The sequence below is a fragment of the Channa argus genome, chromosome 8 (genome assembly GCF_033026475.1).
Source record: "Channa argus isolate prfri chromosome 8, Channa argus male v1.0, whole genome shotgun sequence".
Taxonomy (NCBI): domain Eukaryota; kingdom Metazoa; phylum Chordata; class Actinopteri; order Anabantiformes; family Channidae; genus Channa; species Channa argus.
This window is the reverse complement of record NC_090204.1, coordinates 14,863,889-14,886,298: the sequence shown is the minus strand read 5'-3', so window position 1 is coordinate 14,886,298 and position 22,410 is coordinate 14,863,889. Positions and strand designations below refer to the sequence as shown.

At 40.3% G+C, this 22,410-nt stretch overlaps 1 long non-coding RNA gene across 1 annotated transcript in view; it reads left to right on the top strand.

Annotated features, from left to right (window-relative positions):
* The window catches only part of LOC137132076 (uncharacterized), a 28,180-nt gene extending 5,770 nt beyond the window's left edge, over positions 1-22,410 (top strand). Inside the window, exons 2-4 of the long non-coding RNA XR_010915066.1 lie at positions 5,876-6,014; positions 15,924-16,028; positions 18,413-22,410. This is a non-coding gene — a long non-coding RNA (uncharacterized lncRNA). The remainder of the gene's footprint in view (positions 1-5,875; positions 6,015-15,923; positions 16,029-18,412) is intronic.

The following is a 22,410-nucleotide window of genomic DNA, read 5'->3' as shown; positions in this document are numbered from 1 at the left end:
TTATAAAACTTTAAGTAGGAGCTTTAAAACTTTCATATGGAGCATTCAGGTAAGTTACAGATGTAACGAGAGGACGAGTGCAACTTTTCAGGTTGAAACCTGCTGTTCTCTTACAGGACAGATAAAAGAAGAGGATTTGCCTCTGCCCATGTTTGTTGTTGTCTTCAGTTTCAGAACCCCCTACAGTATTTCCTGGTGACTCACTTCTTTCCGAGCCATTTATGCTTGAAAACTTCCTAAGGATGAACCACACATTCTGGGTTTTATCGTCGACAAGGGAACATTGGGCATAATGAAGTTCTGTTTCCCAGCATGAGTTTGGGAGGCTCATGATTACAAATGCTTCTCTCATTGTCTCCCATCATCTCCTGCCTAATTGAAGACAATATAACGAGACAATGGGGTCTCGCTCATCATTCTGCATCAATGGCATGCTCTATGGAACGTGCCAGGCTGTTGAAAGCGTGGTAATGGTGGGTGGGAGGGGTGCGTGTGTATGGATACTTGAATGCGCTCGGGCTTGTTTAATTTGGACCAAGAAGATGGACAATTAAACTACAGCTCCCGGGGGGGCTGTTCATTTTGGTCAGCTTCCCCACTTCATGGCCGCCCGCCCTTGTAAATGCTCCTGGATGTGTCTGGGTCATGTGTTAGGGGGTGGAGTGGGATTTGTAGGCGGGAAGGGAATTGGGTGGGGGTCTGCCTCTGGAGAGGCTGTCTCAGATGATTAGGGCAGCCAAGTGGGGAGAGTCCCTCAGTGCCTGGCCTCCTTCACCTCCCTAATATGCTCTGAATAAGTCCCCCTCCGCTGGGCGTTTGTTGTGGGGTTTGGCGGGAGGTGGGGGCATTATGTCTGGCCATGGTTTAGGAGTGTTTGTCATCTGCTCCCTCGAGGCCTGCACTGGCTCCTTTGTCTGAGCTTCAGCCGTCGGTACAATGTCAAATCGTACAATGTGCTTTTGCAATCAGGGCATCTCGGGTTAGGAGCTGACACAGGATTTTATGTCAGAATGTTTCTAGAACTTCATGGGTTTTATGGTCACAAATTAAACAGGAAATTTACTCTGTACACTGTTATTTATGCTTATTATTGTAGAAAATTCCCACAAGTTACTGAATTATTGATTCAAAACTGCTACTGCTTCACATTTGTCATTCCACCCTTTACTTATGTTGTGCTTTTTTTCGGTTTTTGCTTTCCGTAAATGACTTGCATTGACACCAGTGTGACGTACGAGGACATTCTCAGAATATTATCAAGTAGAAGCACATTTTATCTATGAGTAAACAAACTGTTTTGTTATGAGTCGTTAGAAATCAAGACAAGATTGTTTCTACTGTATGTTGCCCTGACGTTAAACGGTTGCGCAAAGAAAAATCCATCACAGAAGAGGAAGAGGTGCTCATTTCGCTACAGAAGTATAAAAAAGTAAAGTGCTTTGCTTCTTAGCGAATATCATTGCTAGAGGTTAAAATTCATCAAACTCCCTTGCAATGTTTTTCTCTGCAGCTTTGTTTGCCATTCAATGTCTAATTTGAAAAAAACCAAAAGGAGATCACCACACTCTTCTTCTTATCTACTTCTAATCTTTTGCGTGAGACTAGTTGAAAAGTGGTCTGTGAGGTGCAGGACCACTACTTAAAGAAGCATGACCAGATGAGGCACGTCTATAACCGTATAGTCAAAGTATCTAAATTACTATATTTACAATACTTGACAGGAAAATCTGGAACTTCCTTCAAGGAAATCAGTGACATATGATTAAATACTTGAGGGTTAATACTTGCTTCATATTATTCCTATCCCTGTGCCTACATACATAGTCTGGTTTTCACTTTAAGGTGTTACTATGGTTTCACATAATGCATCCCAGTACGAAATTTGGGGGGGGGAAAAAAAGATTCATTCATCTCCACACAATGGCTAACAAAGGGGGCACTGAGACCCGGCCAAATATCGCAAGTTACACTGAAAACAAACTGGTCTTGCTGTATATGAAGGAGACAAAACCTCCCAGTGACTGATAATAGTTGTGCAGGGTTTAGGAGCTGTGGGAGCAATGGCTTCTGTGGCTTTGCATTCAAGTCATCTAGCCACTTAGAGCACCAGGAAATGACACACATCCCTCCTTTGCAGTAACAAAATAAACCCTTTTTCTGCACAATACTGTCCAAAACTGTAAAGGTAATTACTTGACTAGGAATAGTGAAATTAATTCACTGTCTTTTGTTGCACTTTGGGGACAGTTCTAACAAATCACATTGAAATGCAGCAAATCTTTTAATAAAAATAAAAGGTTTCTTCAAGTGGTCTGTTCCAGTAATGCTCCAAAATTACTAGTTCTATTAACTTTAACATGTGCAGGATAACATTTAGAAGCTTCTGTAGTTTTTAAAGGTTTTGGTTTAATTTGGAAATCATGCTTGTGAATGAAACATTACATCCATACAGGAATAAAGTCTTTTCACTCTTCTAAAACATTAAAAAAAAAGCTGGGGCAACCTGAGCCATTTTGTAGCCTAAGAAAACATGTGAGCTTTTGTCAGTCAGTCGTGCTACAAATTGACTAAGCTGAAGTTAGTTGTTGTTTATGTTCTCTTTTCACAATTTACAGTTGCTTAAAATATTATACTTCAGATGAATAAAACACTAGATACAAGAGTTTTGACATTTAATGAGCTATTTTTGATCACGTTAAGCCCCTTTAGCTCCTATGAGGGGCAGTTTTAGGTGGTTCTCCTGCCGCTGTCTACAGTCTTAGATTTTGTTTAATTGACAGAAAATAATTCAAACAATAAAAATGTCCTCCTTGGGGTTTGTTTTGTTTTTTTACCTTTTCAATATTCCCACTTTAAATGACTATGCCTCAAGGTGTATTAAAACCATCTTCACAAAGATTTTAGAATAATCCCTTGATTTAAAATTTGTATTTATTTATTTTCCTAGAGAAAGAGAGAGATTTTCTGGGTACAGGGTTTAATCTGACCAACAGCTTTTGTGTTTTTTAACTTAATACATGGCAGAAAAGGATGAATAGTTGCGAGATCAAAGATATGTTATCATTTTCACTGCTTTTTTGTTTTGTATGCATGGTGCAGTATTACTGTAACCACAATAATATTAACACTTCTTAAATTAGTTGCACTGCTTCCCACAGCGCAGAGACCTCAGAAGGTGAGAAAATGCCTACACGGAAACAAAAGAGTAAAGAAATGTTGTAGACATGGAAGATGTCGTAGGAGGTTGGGGTTAATACAATGGTAAATAAATGAATGCATGTATGTCATCTATCAAAGAGTCTGCCTTTTTTATGGTGCTCCAAAAAAGTGAATCCAATACTGATGATCTCTTTGTGGACAGGAAGCCTTGAAGGTTTGCATCACGTCTGCCACGTTCTCCCTTAGGGCATTCTAGTCCCCTTACATGAAGAGCTGCATACATACACACACACACACACACACACTCATACTTTGGCACACTAGCTACCATTTTTCCTCACAGCGCGGTAGGAGTCTGTCTTCATCTGTCCTATTGATTAATGAAGCAGGAACAGCAGGGTGTCCGAGTGAGGCAGGAGTCTAGATCAAGGCTGTGAGCTGCATCACTGGCAGTCACACACACACACAAACACACACACTCTATCACTGTCTCTGTCATGTTCTCTCTGTGTCTGTCACAGCAGACACTAAATTCACAGGCAGCCATGACACACAAGTGTACACACATGCATAGTGAGATACATGAAACACACAACACTGCAGACACACATGCCGTCATGGCTCACAAAAACACCATATCTCACACACGCGCATTTGGAATGAATTAGCATGGCTTGGCTGTGGGGGCGCCTAAGCTGGAAAGGCATTTTCTATAAACATAATGTTTGTAGATTAGTTGGGGTTAATGATCCGATTGCCTGGGAGCTGCCACTGTGTGTGTGTGTGTGTGTGTGTGTGTGTGTGTGTGTTCGCACATGTGTGTTTCTGGCTAACGGGAAAAGGCATTGCACTACTCTGCTCTCCCTCACTTCTAAATGAGACATGCTCCAGGCATCATTACAAGAGCAGTATTTATACTATTAGGGAGCTGGTTTCACCACACTAGCAGTGGTACCAGAACGAAAGAGCTAAAATTATGTCCTTACTAACCTCACTGGGCAGGTCCGCTGTTTTCTTTGCATAAAAATTACAAGCTGTGCATTTAACGGCTATTTTCAGATCTGTTGGACTGTCACACACATTCTTTCTGAATTATGTAAATGTAAAAGCCAAAGAACTGACCTGCCTTTTTTTGTTTGTTGTTGGTATTTATTATTAATAATAATAATAATAATAATATTTTATTTTTAGAGCAGAAATAAAATCCAGAGTCAGGGTTTTTTCTCTTTCCCAATATTTACTTTGGTGTTTTAAAATTAGCCTTTCTAGTCCACATAAGAAATGGTATTCTTCAAATGACTTTCTGCAAGTTTCAGTCAACTGCAGTTGGTGGGTTTAGTGAGGGTGTAGTCCATCCAAGCCTGAGAGAAGCCCCTCAAATGTAATGCTGAATAGACAAAAAAACTAAACGTTAGGAGAATAGAATGACTAAAGTAAAAAGACCCAAACAATTTTTTTTCTTTTTTCTGCGGCGGACCCCTCTCTGCTCTACCACATATTTTTCTTCTCTCCCTCCCTTCCACTCCTCCAGCGTTCCTGTCGAGGCATGCCTCTGTCCCCGCCAACCAGCATCGTCCGTGGCAGGGTGAGGGGGCAAAAAGATAGGAGGGGAGGAAGGCAAACAAAAGAACACTGTTGCTGCAGCCCTGGGGTTTTGAGGAGGGCCGACACCAGGGTGAAGGGGTGTGGATAGAGCGGTACAGACGGGGAGAGAGAGTGTGACTGAGAAGGTTTATCATTAAGAATGGAGATTATGATGAATGGGATGGGGTGGGGGGGGGAAGGGATGTCTGTTCTGCTCACAGTAATAAAGAGGACAAGCAGTGCACACAGTTGACACTTTTAGCAGTGCTGCAGTTAGTATGTGTGAGTGTGAGAGATAGGGGAGGGATGGGGACGGTTCATTGTTTCCTGGCCATTGTACAATATTTGCTTAACCCTCGTGCTTTATCTGTGCAGCTGCATGCTACAAATGAGACGGCGAAAACTGTATGTGCATGCGGTGGTGGTTGCCACAGCTGTTAGCAATTTTATCAGTGCACTGTGAAACACCCGCTACAAACACAACGCGTCCATTTAAAAAGCTGTATAGCCACGATAATATCATTCTCTAAACAGCACAATTACACATCAACTTAGTATATGCAAACATAGGTGAACAATGAATTGAACACAGTTACAAGCCAACACAACCATTAAACTGTAAGTGGCAGTTATGCATTTATATAGGGGCATAATAATAATCATATGGTTCTTCATGTCTCAGTTTGCCAGTCAGTGCTTCCTGACCTCTTCATGAACCTCATTCCTTGTTACAATGTGCACTCTTGCTCTGCAAACACAGCACTGGCTGTTGTCACTTGGAGTATCTCTCCATCGCTCTGGATTCCAAATGTATGCTTTAAAAAAAAAAAGGAAAAAAAAGTTCCATAACCCTTTACAACAATAACAAAACATACCTTGACTTTAAACTGTCATGTGAGCACATGCTGTTTTAGGTCATGAACTGCATGGATTTGTAATCTGTGCATTCCTTGTTCATATACATTCTTTCTGTGCCGTGAGTAAGAAGCAAGTTTGAATGATAACTAAATTTTAGAATCTGTGAATGGAGGCTTCTATTTATTTTTCTAAGTGTAGGATGCTGGTAGAGAGATCTTCAATCCACTCAGGCTCTTAATGTTTAATTTCTCCTCTCTGCCCTCCTCTGTTTCAGGTTATGAAAGGAGCCGGCACGAGAAAAAGACCCAGAATGAGCACTAGCAGTGTTGGTGTTTACCTCAGAGAGAGGGAACGACGGCCGAAAAACACCCAGAGCGGAATGCAACAAAGAACAGAGAAGTGATGAAAGCGAGGTAAGAGAACTTCGTTTGCCCTGGGGTTAGACATTGTATGTGTGTCTGTTGCCCTTCCATCTGGTTGCCTGAGTCAACTGTGGTTGGCTCCAGAGGTTGGTTTTGGTGTTTGCATGGGTGTGTGTTTTTGTTATGTGTAACAGTGTGACTGTTTTGCTTTTGTCTGTGTGTTTGTGTGAGTCTGTCCCTGGCGCCAAGCCACAGCTGCCAGGTGAACAACGTACCATCCTGTCTGAGTCACCTGCTGCATCCTCAACTCCTGTATTATCTTTATCTCTCCATCTTTTTTTTCTGTTTTTCCCCCACACGTTAGTTTCTTTGTAGCGAGGAGGAACCCTCACTTGTGTGTGTACGCTGATATTATATTTCTTTGTTCTCATGGAAATGTAAAAATTAAACATAGCTGGGCTAGTTAAGACAAGTCAGTGGTATCATTGTATGACACATTTTGTTAAATTTCTTACTTTGTCTTAAAATGTGATTTTATTTAAATAACTTGAAATATTAAAATTAACAAAATAAATCATAGATTTGTGTTGTATTTCTGAATGCTTAATGGAAGTAAACCACCAAAACTGTATTCAAGACAAATACAAAATCTTTGTTATACTGGACCTGTCTTATCGGTATAAACTCTGAACTGTACTCCGCCTTAAACTTCCCCTCTGTTAACGCAGATGTTTATTCTTTTCATCCATTTAATGTTGTAAAGTTATCGTTTCTCTCCAGCATCCATTAGAATAAAAATATTTCAGGGACAAGCGAGGGAAAAAAATAAAGCCAAACCTTGGCCAAAAGGCAAAACAAGGGAGAAAAACTGGGAGCAGAGCCACCCTATTGTCTTAACCGTTATCCAGCAGGTCCCAAAGTGAGCAGTCTCTCGGAGAGTAATCTTCTCACTGTGTGTGTGTGTGTGTGTGAGAGAGGGGGAAAGAGAGAGAGAGCAGCGCTAAATCATTTTCTACCATGCAGGCATGGCCAAAATGACTGCCACCATACACAGATAGGGGGATGGTTGAGGAGAAGAGGCAGTGAAAGGGAAAGAAAATCTTGTTCTTATCATCCTCTCTTCTGGTGAAACTGTTTTCCACCTCAACCTACCCGCAAAGGTGGCCCTTGGCGATGATGAGCCCGGACAAAAAATGGGAGGGTTGTGGCAGGAAGGGCAGCCGCATAAAAACTCATGCCAAATCAATGTGCGGAACACATTCCGCTGTGGTGACCCCTGAAAGGTCAAGCCAAAAGCAGTTGAAAGTGTAGGTCATTTATATTGTGTAATATTACATAAAATAAAAAAATTACATAAGTAATTTGCAAGATCTGTCTTTTCCTGTGGTTCTTTGACTCTTCTAATACAGGACAAAATACTTAGTGGCTCAATGACTTGTCCTGCAATGAGGAACTATACCTCATACTCACGTCCGTCCTACTAAAGTCAGAACAAATTCAATTCAGTTTATTTCAGTTGAGCTCAGCTCATTTCTTATCAAGCCCGTCCAGTCAAAGTCAGTTCTCTCTTCTAGCTCTTGATGTCTTGCACTCTCACTAACTTATTTTTAGCCTGTCTGAGCGGTGCAATGTTCTCTTTTTTTTCACATTTTTAACTCTCCTCTTTTCTGCCTTGGCTGCATTTCATAGTTCTTTCCTGTTTTTAGGTTTGTGCATCTCAATTTATGTCCTTCCATCACTGTCTTCCTTCACTCTCTGTACTAGATGTCAGTTTTTGCAGGGAACGTTCTCACATTGCTGTTAAGTGTCCTGATCTTTTTACTACAACCACCAAATAAGGTAAAGGAGGCATTTGACCATTTTAAGAGACAGAAAAATAATGATAAAGTGATTGTGGGGATAAAGGGTTGTGAACCTGTAGTAGAACTGTAGTTTAAAGGCATATCCTGTAAGAGATTGCCCAGTGACAATAATGATCCGTTTCAATATTTTGAAATCTATTATTTTTAAATGGAAGTGGTTTTGAACTAATTCTAGGAAGTAATGCTGTCTCCTTCTTTTTATCGTTCTTTTGATGGATTTGTTATGTATCAGCCAACTGTGATTGATGGACTCACAACAACTACACACAACCCCATTGTTTTAGGCAATGAACAAATGATGCAAGAATAGTCTGGGGAAGGAAAGTAAGGAAAAAGGTGGAGGATGTTGTAAGCAAGTACCCAGACATGCCTTTGTCTTCCCCCCCCCCCCCCCCCCCCCTTACCCTCCAGTGTGTCTGTCTTCGACTTTGGTTGAAGAAGGTCTTTCAGGAGCAGCCAAGTCTATCTAAGCTGGCTTTGAAAGGTGCAGGACTCAAGAAGCAGCCTAGTTCTCTTTTGGTGTCCATTAGTGTATACAGAGGTGTGGTTGGAATGCTCAAACCACAATGTGTCAAAAGGTTTCATATTTCAGAAAACACATATGGGAACCTGACAGGCAAATGAGTCACTCCGTCAAGTCATATTGATTCACTGCAGGACCTGGGGACAGAGCGAGTAATTGTCAGTTTCACGCTCACACAAAATAACCCGCAAATGATGGACGATGGTTTACAATGGCAACGTGGAAAAACATACTCAGTTGGGGAAAGGGCATAACGACTAAAGGACAAGTGTTGAAAATGGTTAGATTTGTGTTCATGAAAAGGACATCACAAAACAAAAAAAGTGCTCTTCTGTCAGAGCCTTCTCTCCGCTTAGCAAAGACACCCATCCGCCACCAGAGGATTAAAGATTAGAATGAGGAGTCGGAAGCCACAGCAGTTTCGAAATGGATAGATTGATGGGCATGAGGGGGCAGAGATAGAAAAATTCAACAGAGAAAGAAAGAAGTGGGCAGACAGGATTTCAAAGAAGGTAGTAAATGACAAGAAAGAGATGTTGGTGAAGAAGATTCTGAAGTTGGCATAGGAAAATAATCACTGAGGGTGAACCAAAAGAAGTGAGGGTGAGGGCCTCTGATGTATTTTTAAGGACATAAAACACTGCGTTTCCTGAATTCACTAATTATTGAGAAGGTTCGGATGGAAGCACACTCAACTCTACCTGCCTATTAAATGAGGCCCCTAAATCCCAACTGCTAGAGCAGCAACAGGGACAGAGAGAGCAGTTTTAAGGAGGAAGATCAGTGTTCGAGTCTTCTTCATTGTTTTATTGCTTGAGATTAAAGTTCTGAAAGAGGAAATGCAAAGAGAGATTGGGGTGGGGAGTTCTGGTCTTTAATGATCCCCTCAAAGTTATCTTGCCAGAAAATAAATGAGAACGGAGAATGACAGGAAGGGGAGAAAGAGGCAAAATCCGAAGACGGCGCTAAGAGTAAGACTATTATATACTTGGAGCCTATTCCTAACAATAACCACTTAAGAATAAAGCTGAGAAAGAGCACACAGAAGGGGAGAGAGAGGATTTTACTGACTCAGTGGGAAATGACCGTAGAAATGGCTACGCTGCCCCCAAGGAGCTGTACGCTGAGCTTATAAAAACGTAAAAAGTAACGCTTGCCATCATTGGAAAAGAACACATTTTCATTACATAAACTGCTTGTCTAATGCACCCCTACCCCAACCTCTAGACCTCAAATAAGCACAGTAACTAAGAGTCTTTAGAGGAAGAGAAAAGACTAATTTTTTTACAATGTGGAAAGTGCACAAACTCATTATCTGCAAATAAATATCTGCAGATGTTCTTGAATGAAATAAACATTAATATTAGTATTTATTACACAATGAGACCGTACCAGTTTGAGAATGACAGCCTTGTGAAATGTTGTGAAGCATAGATCATAAAATACAGCAGATTTAAAACAGGCCTCTGCAAAATTAAAGATTTAACTCCATGCAGATATTATAATGTAACCACATCCACAGATGTGAGAGATGTATTGATGTATCCCTCGTATCTTTTAAATATTTAATTAACTAATATTTGCTATTGAGTGTTATTAACATCATTCTGCGCCCATTTCAGGCATCCTAGTTTTGTTTTCCAAAACTTACACTGAGTTTATGAACTGTGCTCATAACTTCTGCTTATTTTGATGATTGGGTACGGGGGTGTATTGTGTCTCAACTTGCCATGCCGTACATAGTTGCCTTTTTGTGCTGGGTTTTATCAGAGGGGGAGAGAATGAAAAGGCGTCAAAGGCAGCCCCCTAAGCTTTCCATAATGCGTCCCGAGAGGAGACAAAGGCCTGCATTCACTGTTGGGTGTTGATAAGACCTATCATTAGTCTGCCATTGGAGGTATTACCAACACAGAAACACACTCATCCACACATACAGAAAGTGCAGTAGGGTACTTATTCCTTTGCCCATTCTGTTTTTCCACATACACATGCATAAATATTCGTATGCGTGCCAGAGGAGTGAAAGAGGCAGCCAGACTCGAGTGGACCCCCTGCTGCTTTCCCATCGCAGCAGAATTCGCTCAGCCTCACCTATACATTGTCTGTGTTTTCAAGTGTTTTTCCATATATGGCAGCAACTTAAAGCAGCTGATTATAAAACAAGCCAATGATAAACCGTGGGCAAAGGCGTTCTTTATCTAAATTGTACCTTGATGGTTAATGATAATGTTACACTAATGTCTTTAACATTTTGCCACAGAAGAGATATTGCTTCTGGCATTTGTGCTTGAAGAATTGCATCCTTACATTTTGTGCTGTAAAATATGTTTTACAGTAAAGCTTACTGCCAGTGGCTGCAGTTTATAGCCAGCCATCTTGATGATAGAACTCCTTGTTTACAGTAATAATACCAATTTCTTAGAATTAATGTGATATTGATTTATTGATGATAAAATGCTGCACAAAGTACATTAACTCAAAAAGACAGGAGTAAAATTAGGTGCAAGAATAGAAAGATGGTTGGGTTTTCTCTTAACGTTTTTGTAGGAGGACGATGGCACTGCTGTCTAGGTCTTAAGTAGATGATGGAACATGTCTCGTATCCCCATTCCCTCTCATTAGTTCGCCCCCCCCCCGAGAATATATGAGGTTACTTACCTTGCCTTGCTCTGAGTTCCCGGCCGAACGCCAAGCATCGGCTCAGGGTCATTAGCCTCACTGCTTGGAGCAAATGGCATTCGATAGCATCACTGCTAATATACAAGAGAAGCAGATTAACCCCTTGATCTTAGAATGATAGAACATTGAATGCATTAGGGAGGAGAGAGTGGACACGGCGATGACCCCCCCTTTTTTTTCCCATTTAAATTAGCCCTTTCAGGTTTGAGTGTTTGTTTTTTGCAGTGGATTTAGAGAATCTTCCTTTTTCAGGGGCCTTGGAATCTTATTGCACTTCAGCTAAACATCACAGTTGTTTGCCTGAAAACAAAAACCGCAGAGAGAGAAGTGGGCAGAGGATCAAAGGCTGCAGAGGATTTGTCTGGCAGATAGTCGCTGGGGTCCTGCCTGTGTAGACACATACTCTCTCTCTGTCTTCGGGTTTTTAGTGTCTCTATGTGCACACTCTGTGTCCCCTCACATTGGCAGCTTGAAAATTATAGATCATGGGAAAGAACAGTACCATCACAACAGCCTCCTCCCTGGAGCAGATGCCCCCTATTATATGTCTGCATACATGCGCGTGCTGTCTGTACCACCCCTTCATGTAAGGTCTTGATATTGGTATTTCATCCCACCTCTTCTGATATGTAAACAATTCACCCACTTGATTTATTTATTTATTTATTTATTTACATTCTGCCCATCTTGTTATCAAAGAACCTCTGCAGGAACTTTTAAAATCTGGAATCATTTACAAACCCTAGTTTATAGGAGGAGATAACCCAACAGTAAACAATATAAAATCAGATTCTTTGTACCCTCAGTAAAAATAACTCCAGTCCGTGCTGAATGCATTTGTTGACATCTAAGGTTAATCTGTTCACCAAAAAGTTCTTTCCATAAGGCCTGGGTGAGGTTTGTGGCCTGTTGGTTGGGGGGGGCCTCAGATGTCTGTTTTGAGCAGCAAGACATGCCCAGAGGATGGATATAATTAAGACTAGTGACTTTTTTCGTTAGTAAGGAGGGTGTATGGATAACTGCTCTGGGTGGTCTGACTGTACATGTCTGTACTAGTTTTATTGCAAACAGGCACAATATGGTAAGACACATCCTGACACAGGACAAATATCAGCATATGCAATGCCTTCAGACATAAATATGTGGTATAGAAGTGAAAACAGCCATGTCACTTGTTTTCTCATCTGTTACCCCTGTTGGTTGTTTGGACATGGTGCAGCAAACTTAAAAAAATCAGATTTGATCAAAGCAGTCGGCAGACAATCCTGACATTCATAGAGGTGCGCTTGCAAATGGCTGCCTTACTTCACAAAGAACAACTGTGAGCTGGTACCTTCTGTATTTCATCACAGAACAAACTTTAGCCTTCATCCATGCATCTTACAGTTTGATCCAAGCCTTTATTTAAGCACTGAATAGATGCCAGATGATCCAAAAAAGGGCTTGCATTTATGTACAAAGTTACCATAAAGACCACAAATGTTTCTTTCTTCTTTTCAAAGATTTTTTTTCTTTAAGCACTTATTTAGCTAAAAGAGACACAAATGTTACTATCCTGAAGAATTGTCTGTAAAGAGCAGGCATCTCTTACACTGTTAAGTATCTTACAGTCCAGACCTGGGTGGCCCACTGGAAGTTAAACTCTTAGCCTTGCTAATGTTTATGTTGTCCTCTACCGATTGAGTCACACAGGACCACGAGTACAGGATTTGCCTTAAATTGCAAAGTGTTGTTCATTAATAACATTCAGCTGGGTTTATTTGCTCGGCCCTGTAAACTCTTAAAAGTTCAGTAGAGAGAAAAACGTCATCTGGGTCACTAAATATAAGCTTGTAGCTTAGCTCTATCTTGTGACTGTTGTATGACTTTAAAAACACTGCTTTGTCATCAGTCTGATAAATGCATACAGCCAATTGTCTTAATAGCAGCATAGTTCAAATCTTTTTTTATTTAACACAAATGGAAGCAGACTGATTTTTACAGGGCTTCCTTTTTACTTCATGGAAAAATAACAAACTGCAAGGCCAGTTGATCCCACAACAAGGGCTTTTCAAGCAGTCAATCCTGCTTAATAGCATCTTCTCGTTAACACATAAACACCCCCTGTACCATCAAAATGTCTGTTAGTTTGCAACGTTTTTTTCTTTAGCGTGAATTGGCTCATTTAGTCAGCAGAGTGAACAGAGATCTTTATTGTTGCATTTTGTTAGGGGGCCTAAACATGTGGGTGGTCCCGGGGTGTGTGTTTTTTTTTTTGTTTTGTTTTTTTTGTTTTTTTTTTTAAATGTACTAAACAGCACACAAATCTGTTAATGAGAGTATAAATTGGTGATGCTGTGCCGGGACCTTAATGCCCTCCCTGGTCTCAGCAAGTCTGCTTACTGGAGCAGAGAAAGGGATGAGAGTGGGAGAGAGAAAAAACTATGAGAGAAATGGTGAGGTGGGAGAGAAATGATGCAGGGGGTGGTTAAAAAAACATAGCAATTGTAGGAAGAAACATTCCATAGAAAAGTGCAGAAACTGAATGATACATTAGCTTGGCAAGACAGAAATAGTAAATTACATGTATATTCTGGCAGATGCAGGCAATTGAACAGAGGAGAATTTTAGAGAGAGAAACAAGGGGGGCAGTTCTTAGGCGGCATAAAAGGTTTAATTTCTCCTTCGGCTGTGGTGAGTCGCCTTCCTCCGCTGCCCTGTTTCACTGTATTTAACATCAAAGTGAAGTATGAACAATTGAGGCAATTTTTCATCCGGCCAAGGTCAATCATTGTTCTTTCTCAGTGGATGTAGATCCGGCTGAGAGAAATTCAGAGGAACCATATTTCACTGGCAAGACTATTTTAGCAAGCCACCTTTCAACAACCTTTTGGGCAGATTTATTTTTTCTTCTGTATGTATGTGTGTTTTCATTTGAAAATTGCTTTTCAGATTGTACATATAATTTTTAGGAATTTGCATCCCCATTTATTACAGTTTTTAAGCATGAGTTTCATTAGAGCTGTGTCTAGACTGCTTTAAATAATACATTGGACTTATTGTAGTTCATGCAATGCGAAAGAAAAGTATAATAACATAAAAGATTACTGCCTCATGCAACATGTAATAAAAAGTTGAAGTTAGATTGTGCAAAGCAAAAGTGCAACTAGTTAGATATTAATTTAGATATTATGGTTAAAAATGGCACATTAAGACTCCATATACTGTTAGTGAGAAACACTTGAACTTGATACATCTTAGCTTAATCTCAAGCTTTTGCCAATGACCAAGTTCTTGAATCAAAGATAAAGTAATTATAGAGGACTCTGAGGGACTTCTTAAAACTACAAACGGGCGGGGGGGTGCTCAAAGAAATCATTAATACGGCTAAAGTGGCTTTAAAAAAACATTTATGAATATGTCTTCCACAGGAACTTTAATGTGTTTATTGACCACAAGTGAACCCACAGCGTTCAACGTACACAGTGTAACTCGTTATTAGACACAACGGGAGACCAAAATGGCACTTAAATTAAGGAAGACCTCAGGGAACGCAGAACAAATCTATGACTAATGGGGAAAAAACTAATCTGATTCACTACTACCACTCCAACAATTACTACTACTGAGAAAATATTACTATTATTATTATTAATGTTAATGTTGAATGAGATGTCACATTGGATGTCAGATGTTACTTTTTACTTTAATTTGGGTAGTTCTTTTCCCACAGGTGGGATGATCCTATTCTGTTAAGTAGAATTATTTTGTCAACATGTAGATATCACTTTGAATAAGTCAGTTGACACAAAATAAAGCAGAAAACTTATCACATTAGAAGATGAATGTGTAATCATAATACGTAATAGTAATAGTGATTGTCATTTGTAAAGCTTTTGCTCGTGTAGAGGAGGATGGTAACAGAATGAAGGCTCATACTTTATTTACACGATTTTATAATTAATTTAGTTAAAGACTAGGGAGACTACGTTAGCCACCTCCTGCTGCATCTCCAGGTTGTCACTTTTTTTTTTTCCCTACCTTTTCCATCTGGTCAACTTAAGATGTTACACTCAGAAATTCTTTTTGATATTCCATTCTGTCTCAGTGCACATCACTCCCAGCCTCATCATGCCGTGAGTCTCAGACACCCAGTTCCATGTAATACATTACAGTCACTGCTGTCATTATCCTGAAATTCTTTATTGTGTTTAGGGCACCACATAAAAGCACATCAGCGACATTTCAGCTTTATTAGAAGAGACATAACAGCCGCCACGACTCGCAGTCACTAGCATGTTTTTTCAAGATTAAATTTTGCAGAGTGCAAAGTGGCTTCAAAGGCTGATTCCATAGGTTTGTGTTAGCAGAACTCTTGTTGTAGATGCACCACAGTATTTTCTTCTTCTTTAAAAACCACCAGCCAAGTTTATTGTTTTTTTAAGGTGAATCATGTGTTAATATACACAGGCAATGGCTCCTTGTCAATGTTTCTCAAGACCACCCAGTGTGTTTATAGAAATTGGGTTCTGAGTGGGTTTCTTGTACATATAAAATCATGTGTGGTTTCTACAATGGGGGCGAAGTGTAGCCATATTAGAGCTAATACTGTAACACACATCAGTCAGTGCTGTTGAATAATTTAAGTGACTAATAGTAGACTACAAACATTTTATTTGAAGATGGAAGTGTCATGAAGCACTTTGTGTAAAAATGTCACCTTGAATTTGGTGCGATAAAGCTGTGCCGGCTACAAGGATTAGTTATGTGTATGTCTGTCTTTTTAAGTGTATGTGCATGTGCTTCTTCTCATTCTTTCTGTGTGTGTGTGTGTGTTTATGACTTTTTAATAACATGGTTTACCAAACACCTTAATTTATTCTGTGCTTTCTTCTCCTCTGTTTGTTTTCTGCCCAGGTCCAGACATGAAGGAGGCATGCATGCACACACATACACACAAAATGGCACCTAGAGTCTGTCTGCGGTCTATCATGAGCCACACACACATACATGCCTGTTACGGTAAGAGTCAGAGACCACTGCTGTTAGTAGTCAGGAGGATAAAAATGGTGTAAATTTGAGAAAACAGATTCATTATACACTGTTTTCTTAAAAATAAATCTACATGTTTTCAAAAATGCTCTAAATTCCTTTTTTTTTTTTTATTACTTACATTCAGTAATTTCAGTATGTATTTTAGTATTAGCAACACTGTTGTTTTTTTGTCATCAAACTTGCATTAAATCCTAATTAATGGAGTAATGTTTTACATGAGAACTAATTATAAGTTTGCTGTCATGAATGACCTGTTTAGTGTGTCCACGTGTTTGCACAGGAAGTCTTGCTTTATCTTTTTTTTTTTCCATTTCCAACGATAAAAACCACTTCACCACATATCTTACAAACCCCCACATTCAACCCAACCTAACCCACCCTGTGCCCCTCCCGGTCTTCCCAGCATCCTGCTTTAGCCCTCCCTAAAAGAAAAATAATAAAAAACAAATTAAAAAAAAATGCTTGCTGAAATTACAGTGTGCAAGACGGCATTGTGGGCAACCTTTTCCTCCCTTTCATTCAACGTATTTGCCCTTCTTAGTTCTCCTTATCTTTTTCTAATTAGGCATATGTTTTAGATTGGTTTGGGTGGGTTTACTTGATGTTCATTAAACTGTCAAACCATGCCCATGTTAATTTGAATCTGCAGTTACACTGAGTAGAGTTCAAAATAAGGTTAACAGGGTATTAATGCAGTTCTAAATAACATTGGCCTCTTTGTATTGATTAGTGTTTTTTTAATACATTCAGGATGAGTATCAGTATATGTTTCTGCCTATGAGTGATTGTGAGAAAAGATTAAAGAGTGCTGCCTACAACGTAAATATATGATTCAAAAAAAGAAATTCTGGGCCTGCTGTCTGTAGGAAATCCACTTCAGTCAAAGAGCAGCCTTATCCTCTTGGTTTCCAGCATCAGGTTAACTGAAGGCACCACCCTCACAGCGACCACGTTTTAAACCAGCTGTAATGACACACTCCGTTTGGCTTTGCCTGCGCGGGGTTAACTTGGCTAAAAGTAGACCGAGGTGGAGCGTGTGTATGTGTGTGTGTGTGTGTGTGTGTGTGTTTGTGCGCCAGCTATTAAGGCACTTGAGAATCAGAGACGAAAGGACTCACACTGGTAATGGATGTGTCTATTGATGTTCCCATTTAGCAGCACACTGTAAATGATAGGGCGATGATTGTGTTGAAGACGAAAGGAGGTGGTGGAGTAGTGGAGAGCAGTTTGGCCGGGCGATGATAACGATAAGGAAGGTTATTATTTGGCACCCTGCAGAGCCTCTCTCTGCTTTGTGCATGTGTTGAGGAGATGCACTCTTCCTCAATCTCTCTCCTGTCTCTCTCCCATCCTACTGGCTCTTATTCACTTCTCACTTTTTCCCTCCAGTCTGCTCCGCTCTCATGACATTACTCACTGCTGCTAGACTGCATCCAGTTTTGGCTATCTCTCTTCCACATCCACCTCTATTTCTCTTTTCTCAAAACCCCTCCCTCCCTTCTTCAAATGTACAGTGAAAATATCTCTTGTGATGGGAGATGAAATAGCAGCAACAACAACAACAAAAAAAAGCCAGATGGAATAATGCAGCAGAGGCAGCAAAATAGTTTCTCATCATAAACATTTTAGGATAGCAGGTTGCCCTTGAAATATTGATTCAACTCACTAGCAGATTTTTTTTTCTCCAACTTGGTGTGTGTGTGTGGCCTGTCAGTTGCAATCAGAGTGTGCGTGATGAATATGAATACAGTCAGCCGCCTGCAGGTTTGGCAGGAGACCACCTCCAGCTGGACTCAGACCCCTACTCAAGTGTGTCTGTGTGTGCGTGTTTGTGAGCATGGTTGTACGTGTCAGGCTGTATCTGTCAACGCTGTGACAACCTGAGGTTGAAATAACAAAAAAATATACAACATAATACAAGCGCCTGGCACACAGTGCATCCAAAACCTCTCAACACAGAGGAAAGAATTCAGTCTCAGCATCATGGTCAATCACAGCCCCAGCTCTACTTACTCTGATTTACAAAGAACCCATACAGATGAAATATTTTGACGTTAGTTGCAAATACTTGTCTGAAATAGGTATTGCTTTAAAAAAAATTGCTAATGTCCATTTTCAATGCATGCAACATTCTGACTTCTCCACTTTGTCACAAATAGTGTAATCAAGCCCACACTTTGTAATCTAGCATGTCGGTCCTCGTGTGTTTATTTTCTTGTTGACTGCACATTGTTTGCTAGAAGATTAATAGTGTTTGAATTTGTAAATATCTTCCCAGTGTAAGTAAGTCCATCTATCATTCTGTGTGTGTGTGTGTGTGTGTGTGTGTGTGTGTGTGTGTGTAATTGCAGGGCAGCAGATAAAGAGGGAGACGCCGTTCCAGCTGTGAGGAGACGAAGGAAGTCAACACGCGCACTTACACAAAAACACACTCAAAAGGAAAAAAAAAATAAAAAAAAAACACACAAAGCTGGAGGCGCATGAGCAGGTGAGTATTAAGACAGGCACCTAAACAGATCACGTCGCGGTATGATATCTGCAGACAGGCAGACAGGAGGCCGGCCTGTACCTGCAGGCAGAGAGCAACAACTCACGGCACCCTCGCCAGGAATTTCCTCCCACTCCTGAGAGAGTGAATAAGGTGAGAGTATAGGTGAGAGACAGACATAAACTGGGGTTTCCACTGAAAAAAAGCATTTATTTTATTTTGAACCAAAATACCGGCTGAAAATCTTTTTTTGATCTGAATAGAATCTGTGTCACAAAAAATTTTAACTTTGACATGAAGTAAATATTCTTTTGCTGTTTTTACCAATGAAATAAAGTGGAGCCTTTATTTAAACCCAGTAATTTATGGCTTTCAACTCAGCTCAGAGGAGGCTCTGGTGAAGGTTTTATTGGTCTTAGCTGTTATATAGCCACATAGCTATAGTTACTGCATTTAATTAATTTTTTTATCTGTCACAAGTTTTATATCGAAGCCCTTTTTGTTTCCTTTAGCTTGATCTATCTTTTGTTTCAAGTAAACATTTTTGCAGGCCTAAAATTAGCTTCACACAGAGGTGATTTTATATTGCAGTGCTGCTAAGAGGTACTAAAAGATACTAAAAACTGCACAGAAAATGTCAGTAAATGCCCTATCTGTTTGTCAGCCAGCATTCTACTTTAACCTCAGTTGATGAAAGGATATCCTTAGACTTAAAAAAAAAAACAAATGCACATTCACACGCTACTGTGATATCAAGTGCAGATGGTTCTTTTGTTATTTTGAAGTAATTCGATCACCTCCTGTATGATTTGTCTTTTTGGATTCACTAGGGTGTTATGACAGGGTCCTCTGTACTAATTGTCAAACTTTGACAGTATCTGTTACCCAAACTTGTTCTGCTAGTTTGTTGTCTTTAGCGCTGCTTTAATAATTTTATTTCTTATAGCACTTTCATGCACAATCTGCCCAGCATATGTGGCCTTTATCTGACGCATCCTGTATCACATTCATAGTACTTCCCCTTTGGGAGATGCCTGCTACAGTTGTGGCCTCCAAGTGTTTGCCACTAAGCAGCTTTACTGATCCAATTGTGGGTTACATTGTTGCTTAAGAGAACACTACTTACTAAATATCGGAGAGCTATCGGTTCACTTCTGCACACATTTTCTCAAACGGTAAAGTAATCTCTCTTTGTCCTTGAATTGAAGTAGTTTCACTCATTAGGCAGATAAACCATGTTCAGTACTTGGCATTACTCCTTAGCAAAAGTTTTGTTCTTGTCTTTCTCAAATGTCTTTATATTTAGCCTGAAGTTTTTATAACTCTCCACACCACATCTGAAAATGATTCAGTGGTTAAATGTCAGAGCTGTCTGTCCCATTATGGACAGCATGTTTAAAAGGAGGACACCCTTGCCCCCCGCATCCCCCCCCCCTGTCTCTTCCTATTCCTCTCTCTCATCATCTACCCCCTGCCAACCCCTGCCTCCACCTAACCCAGGCTGGTTTGAGGGCTGATGTGCAGACCTTGTCATTCAGATTAGGGCCACATTGTCAGCTTTCCCTTCTTCCTCTAGTTGCGTGTCCTGGATCTTTCTTTCCACTGTCACCCTCGTCCTGCGGCCACAGAAGACCTTATAAAGCAAGATTCCTTATCATCCACTTCTGTCAATTCCAACAGTGTCACTCAAATCAGCGTACGGGTGAGTGGAGAGAAGCCAAGTTAGCTGTCTCCCTTGCAGCAAGGACTGTGCTTTTTAGTCTGAGCTTGGGTGATGTCTCAGCAGCTAGTTCTTGGATTGAGGTACATTGAGTAATAATATATTTTTTGTTTTATTTATGACTGCTTTGCACAGGAAATGACAAAGCATATGCCGCTCTTGTGATGATAAGGAGAAACGTAGCACACTGCTGTCAGACGGAGTACAAATCTTTAAAAATCTTCAAATATCAGTTCTCAGTGTGCTGGTGCTTAATAGTACGGACTGTGTGAGCCGATGTTATTTTTAACTATTTTGTGTCAACAGAGTATTTGGCAGGAGATGAGATATCCACCAAATTATCTTAGTCACTCTTTATCCTTCCCTGTAAAAGTGTCCGAACACCATATTTATCACCCAACCACATCTTGACTCACTGCCACAGTTTTATTGTCACGTCGTACCTAATTGCTACAGCAAGTCTGTGGCATTTGATTTTTCTGCTCCTCACAAATGCTGCACCTATTTATCTCATGAGCAACAATGATTCAGCCCAATGTAATTAAATCTTGCATGCAAGATGGTGGACAGTTTCTTTACTGGTATTGGTGGAAGAAAAGAGGAAAAAAAACAAAAAAAACACAGTGGTCTTCAGCCACAGTGCCACATCATAGTGAAAACAACACACGTTGATCTGGGTGAGTCTGCAGTTTCGTACTGTGTGTCTTCCTCATCCTCCACCTTGCATGAAGCCCTTGAGGCATGTTGGGGCCTCTCTAGAGGCCACACCACTTTTCTTCAATACGTAAATATGATGTTTGGCTGCAGCCTCCACCCAGGTGCTGTGTTTAGTAAACTCGCTATGAGTCATGAGTTTCAAGATGACTTCCCTCCTCTAACTGCTACTTGTAGTGAAATAAAATCGGTTCCCATGCACTGGGTTAGGTGTCATTATGACCATGTTTCATAATATTTTATGATTCATACAACACACATTTGGTAAAAATCTAACTTTGTCACTGCCAGATTCAAGGCCAGAACCAGTAGTTCTTTTTTTATAAGGGATAACGTAGTACAGAGCACAAGTAGCATAAATCTAATAAATTGCATTTGACATATATGCAGGTGTTTGTGAATTTAAAAATGCCAAAATGGGGAAGGCGGCATCATCTACGTGTGATAAAGCTGTGACTTTTTCAGTGTCCTCCTTGCTCAGATAATAAAAGAGAGGATTTAGTAAGAAGGGAGAGAGTTAAAAGGCTCTGTGCCCACAGAGAAGACTTGCTCCCTCTGCATCACTAAGCAGACTGTCATCTCTGGTCACCATCAGGTCTGTGCTCGCCCGAGTGAACATTCAACGCTGTCGGTGAGTTTGAGCTAAATTGAAAAAACCATCGACCGTTGATTGTACCCTGTGGCCAGCCTTTGTCACTCAGTGTCTCCAAAAAGAAGAAGAGAAAAAAAATGGTAAAACACATGCAGAGACCTGCAAACAGGCAGGGCAACGACTCCTTAAACAAACATATGAATATAAAGAGCACGGTGTTCCACCTCCAGAAAACAAAAATACTTCAAGCTTCTAAACCACAGCAAAGGTCACAATCAACATTCATTGCTGTCGGTGGGTTTAACTGTGTGGAAGAGCTCACTGAACGATGAATGCCACTGTGTCCCAGATTTCATCAGACCGTCAAAAGAAGAAGCGCTACGATATGCTGATGATGCCATTATTTATGTCTCTGACTGTCCCCCCTCCCCCTCCCCCACCCCTTTGGCTCCCACCAACAACAGGCACACAAGGCCTGTGTGAATTGACAGACAGTTAAGATTGCATCTCAATAACTCTGGGCTGTGTTGGAGGGGCCCAAATCTGGCTACAGCAGCAGGAAAGAAAGAAGATGTAAGAGATAGCTGGTAAAAATTACCTTTTAAAGAAAAATATAGACAAAGTATATGGCTTGTGTTCCATCTAGGGTTTGATAAATAATTTGTTGTGAATATTACATAAAAATCTAACTGCAATAATGTGTTGAGGATGAACAGAGGTACCTCTTATTCATAGGTCATAAATTTTATCATCCAGTTTTTTAAAACAAAGGTGTTTTATATAATGTGCAATTTAATGTTTGATGTATTTTAATGAATAAACTATTCAGCCCTCA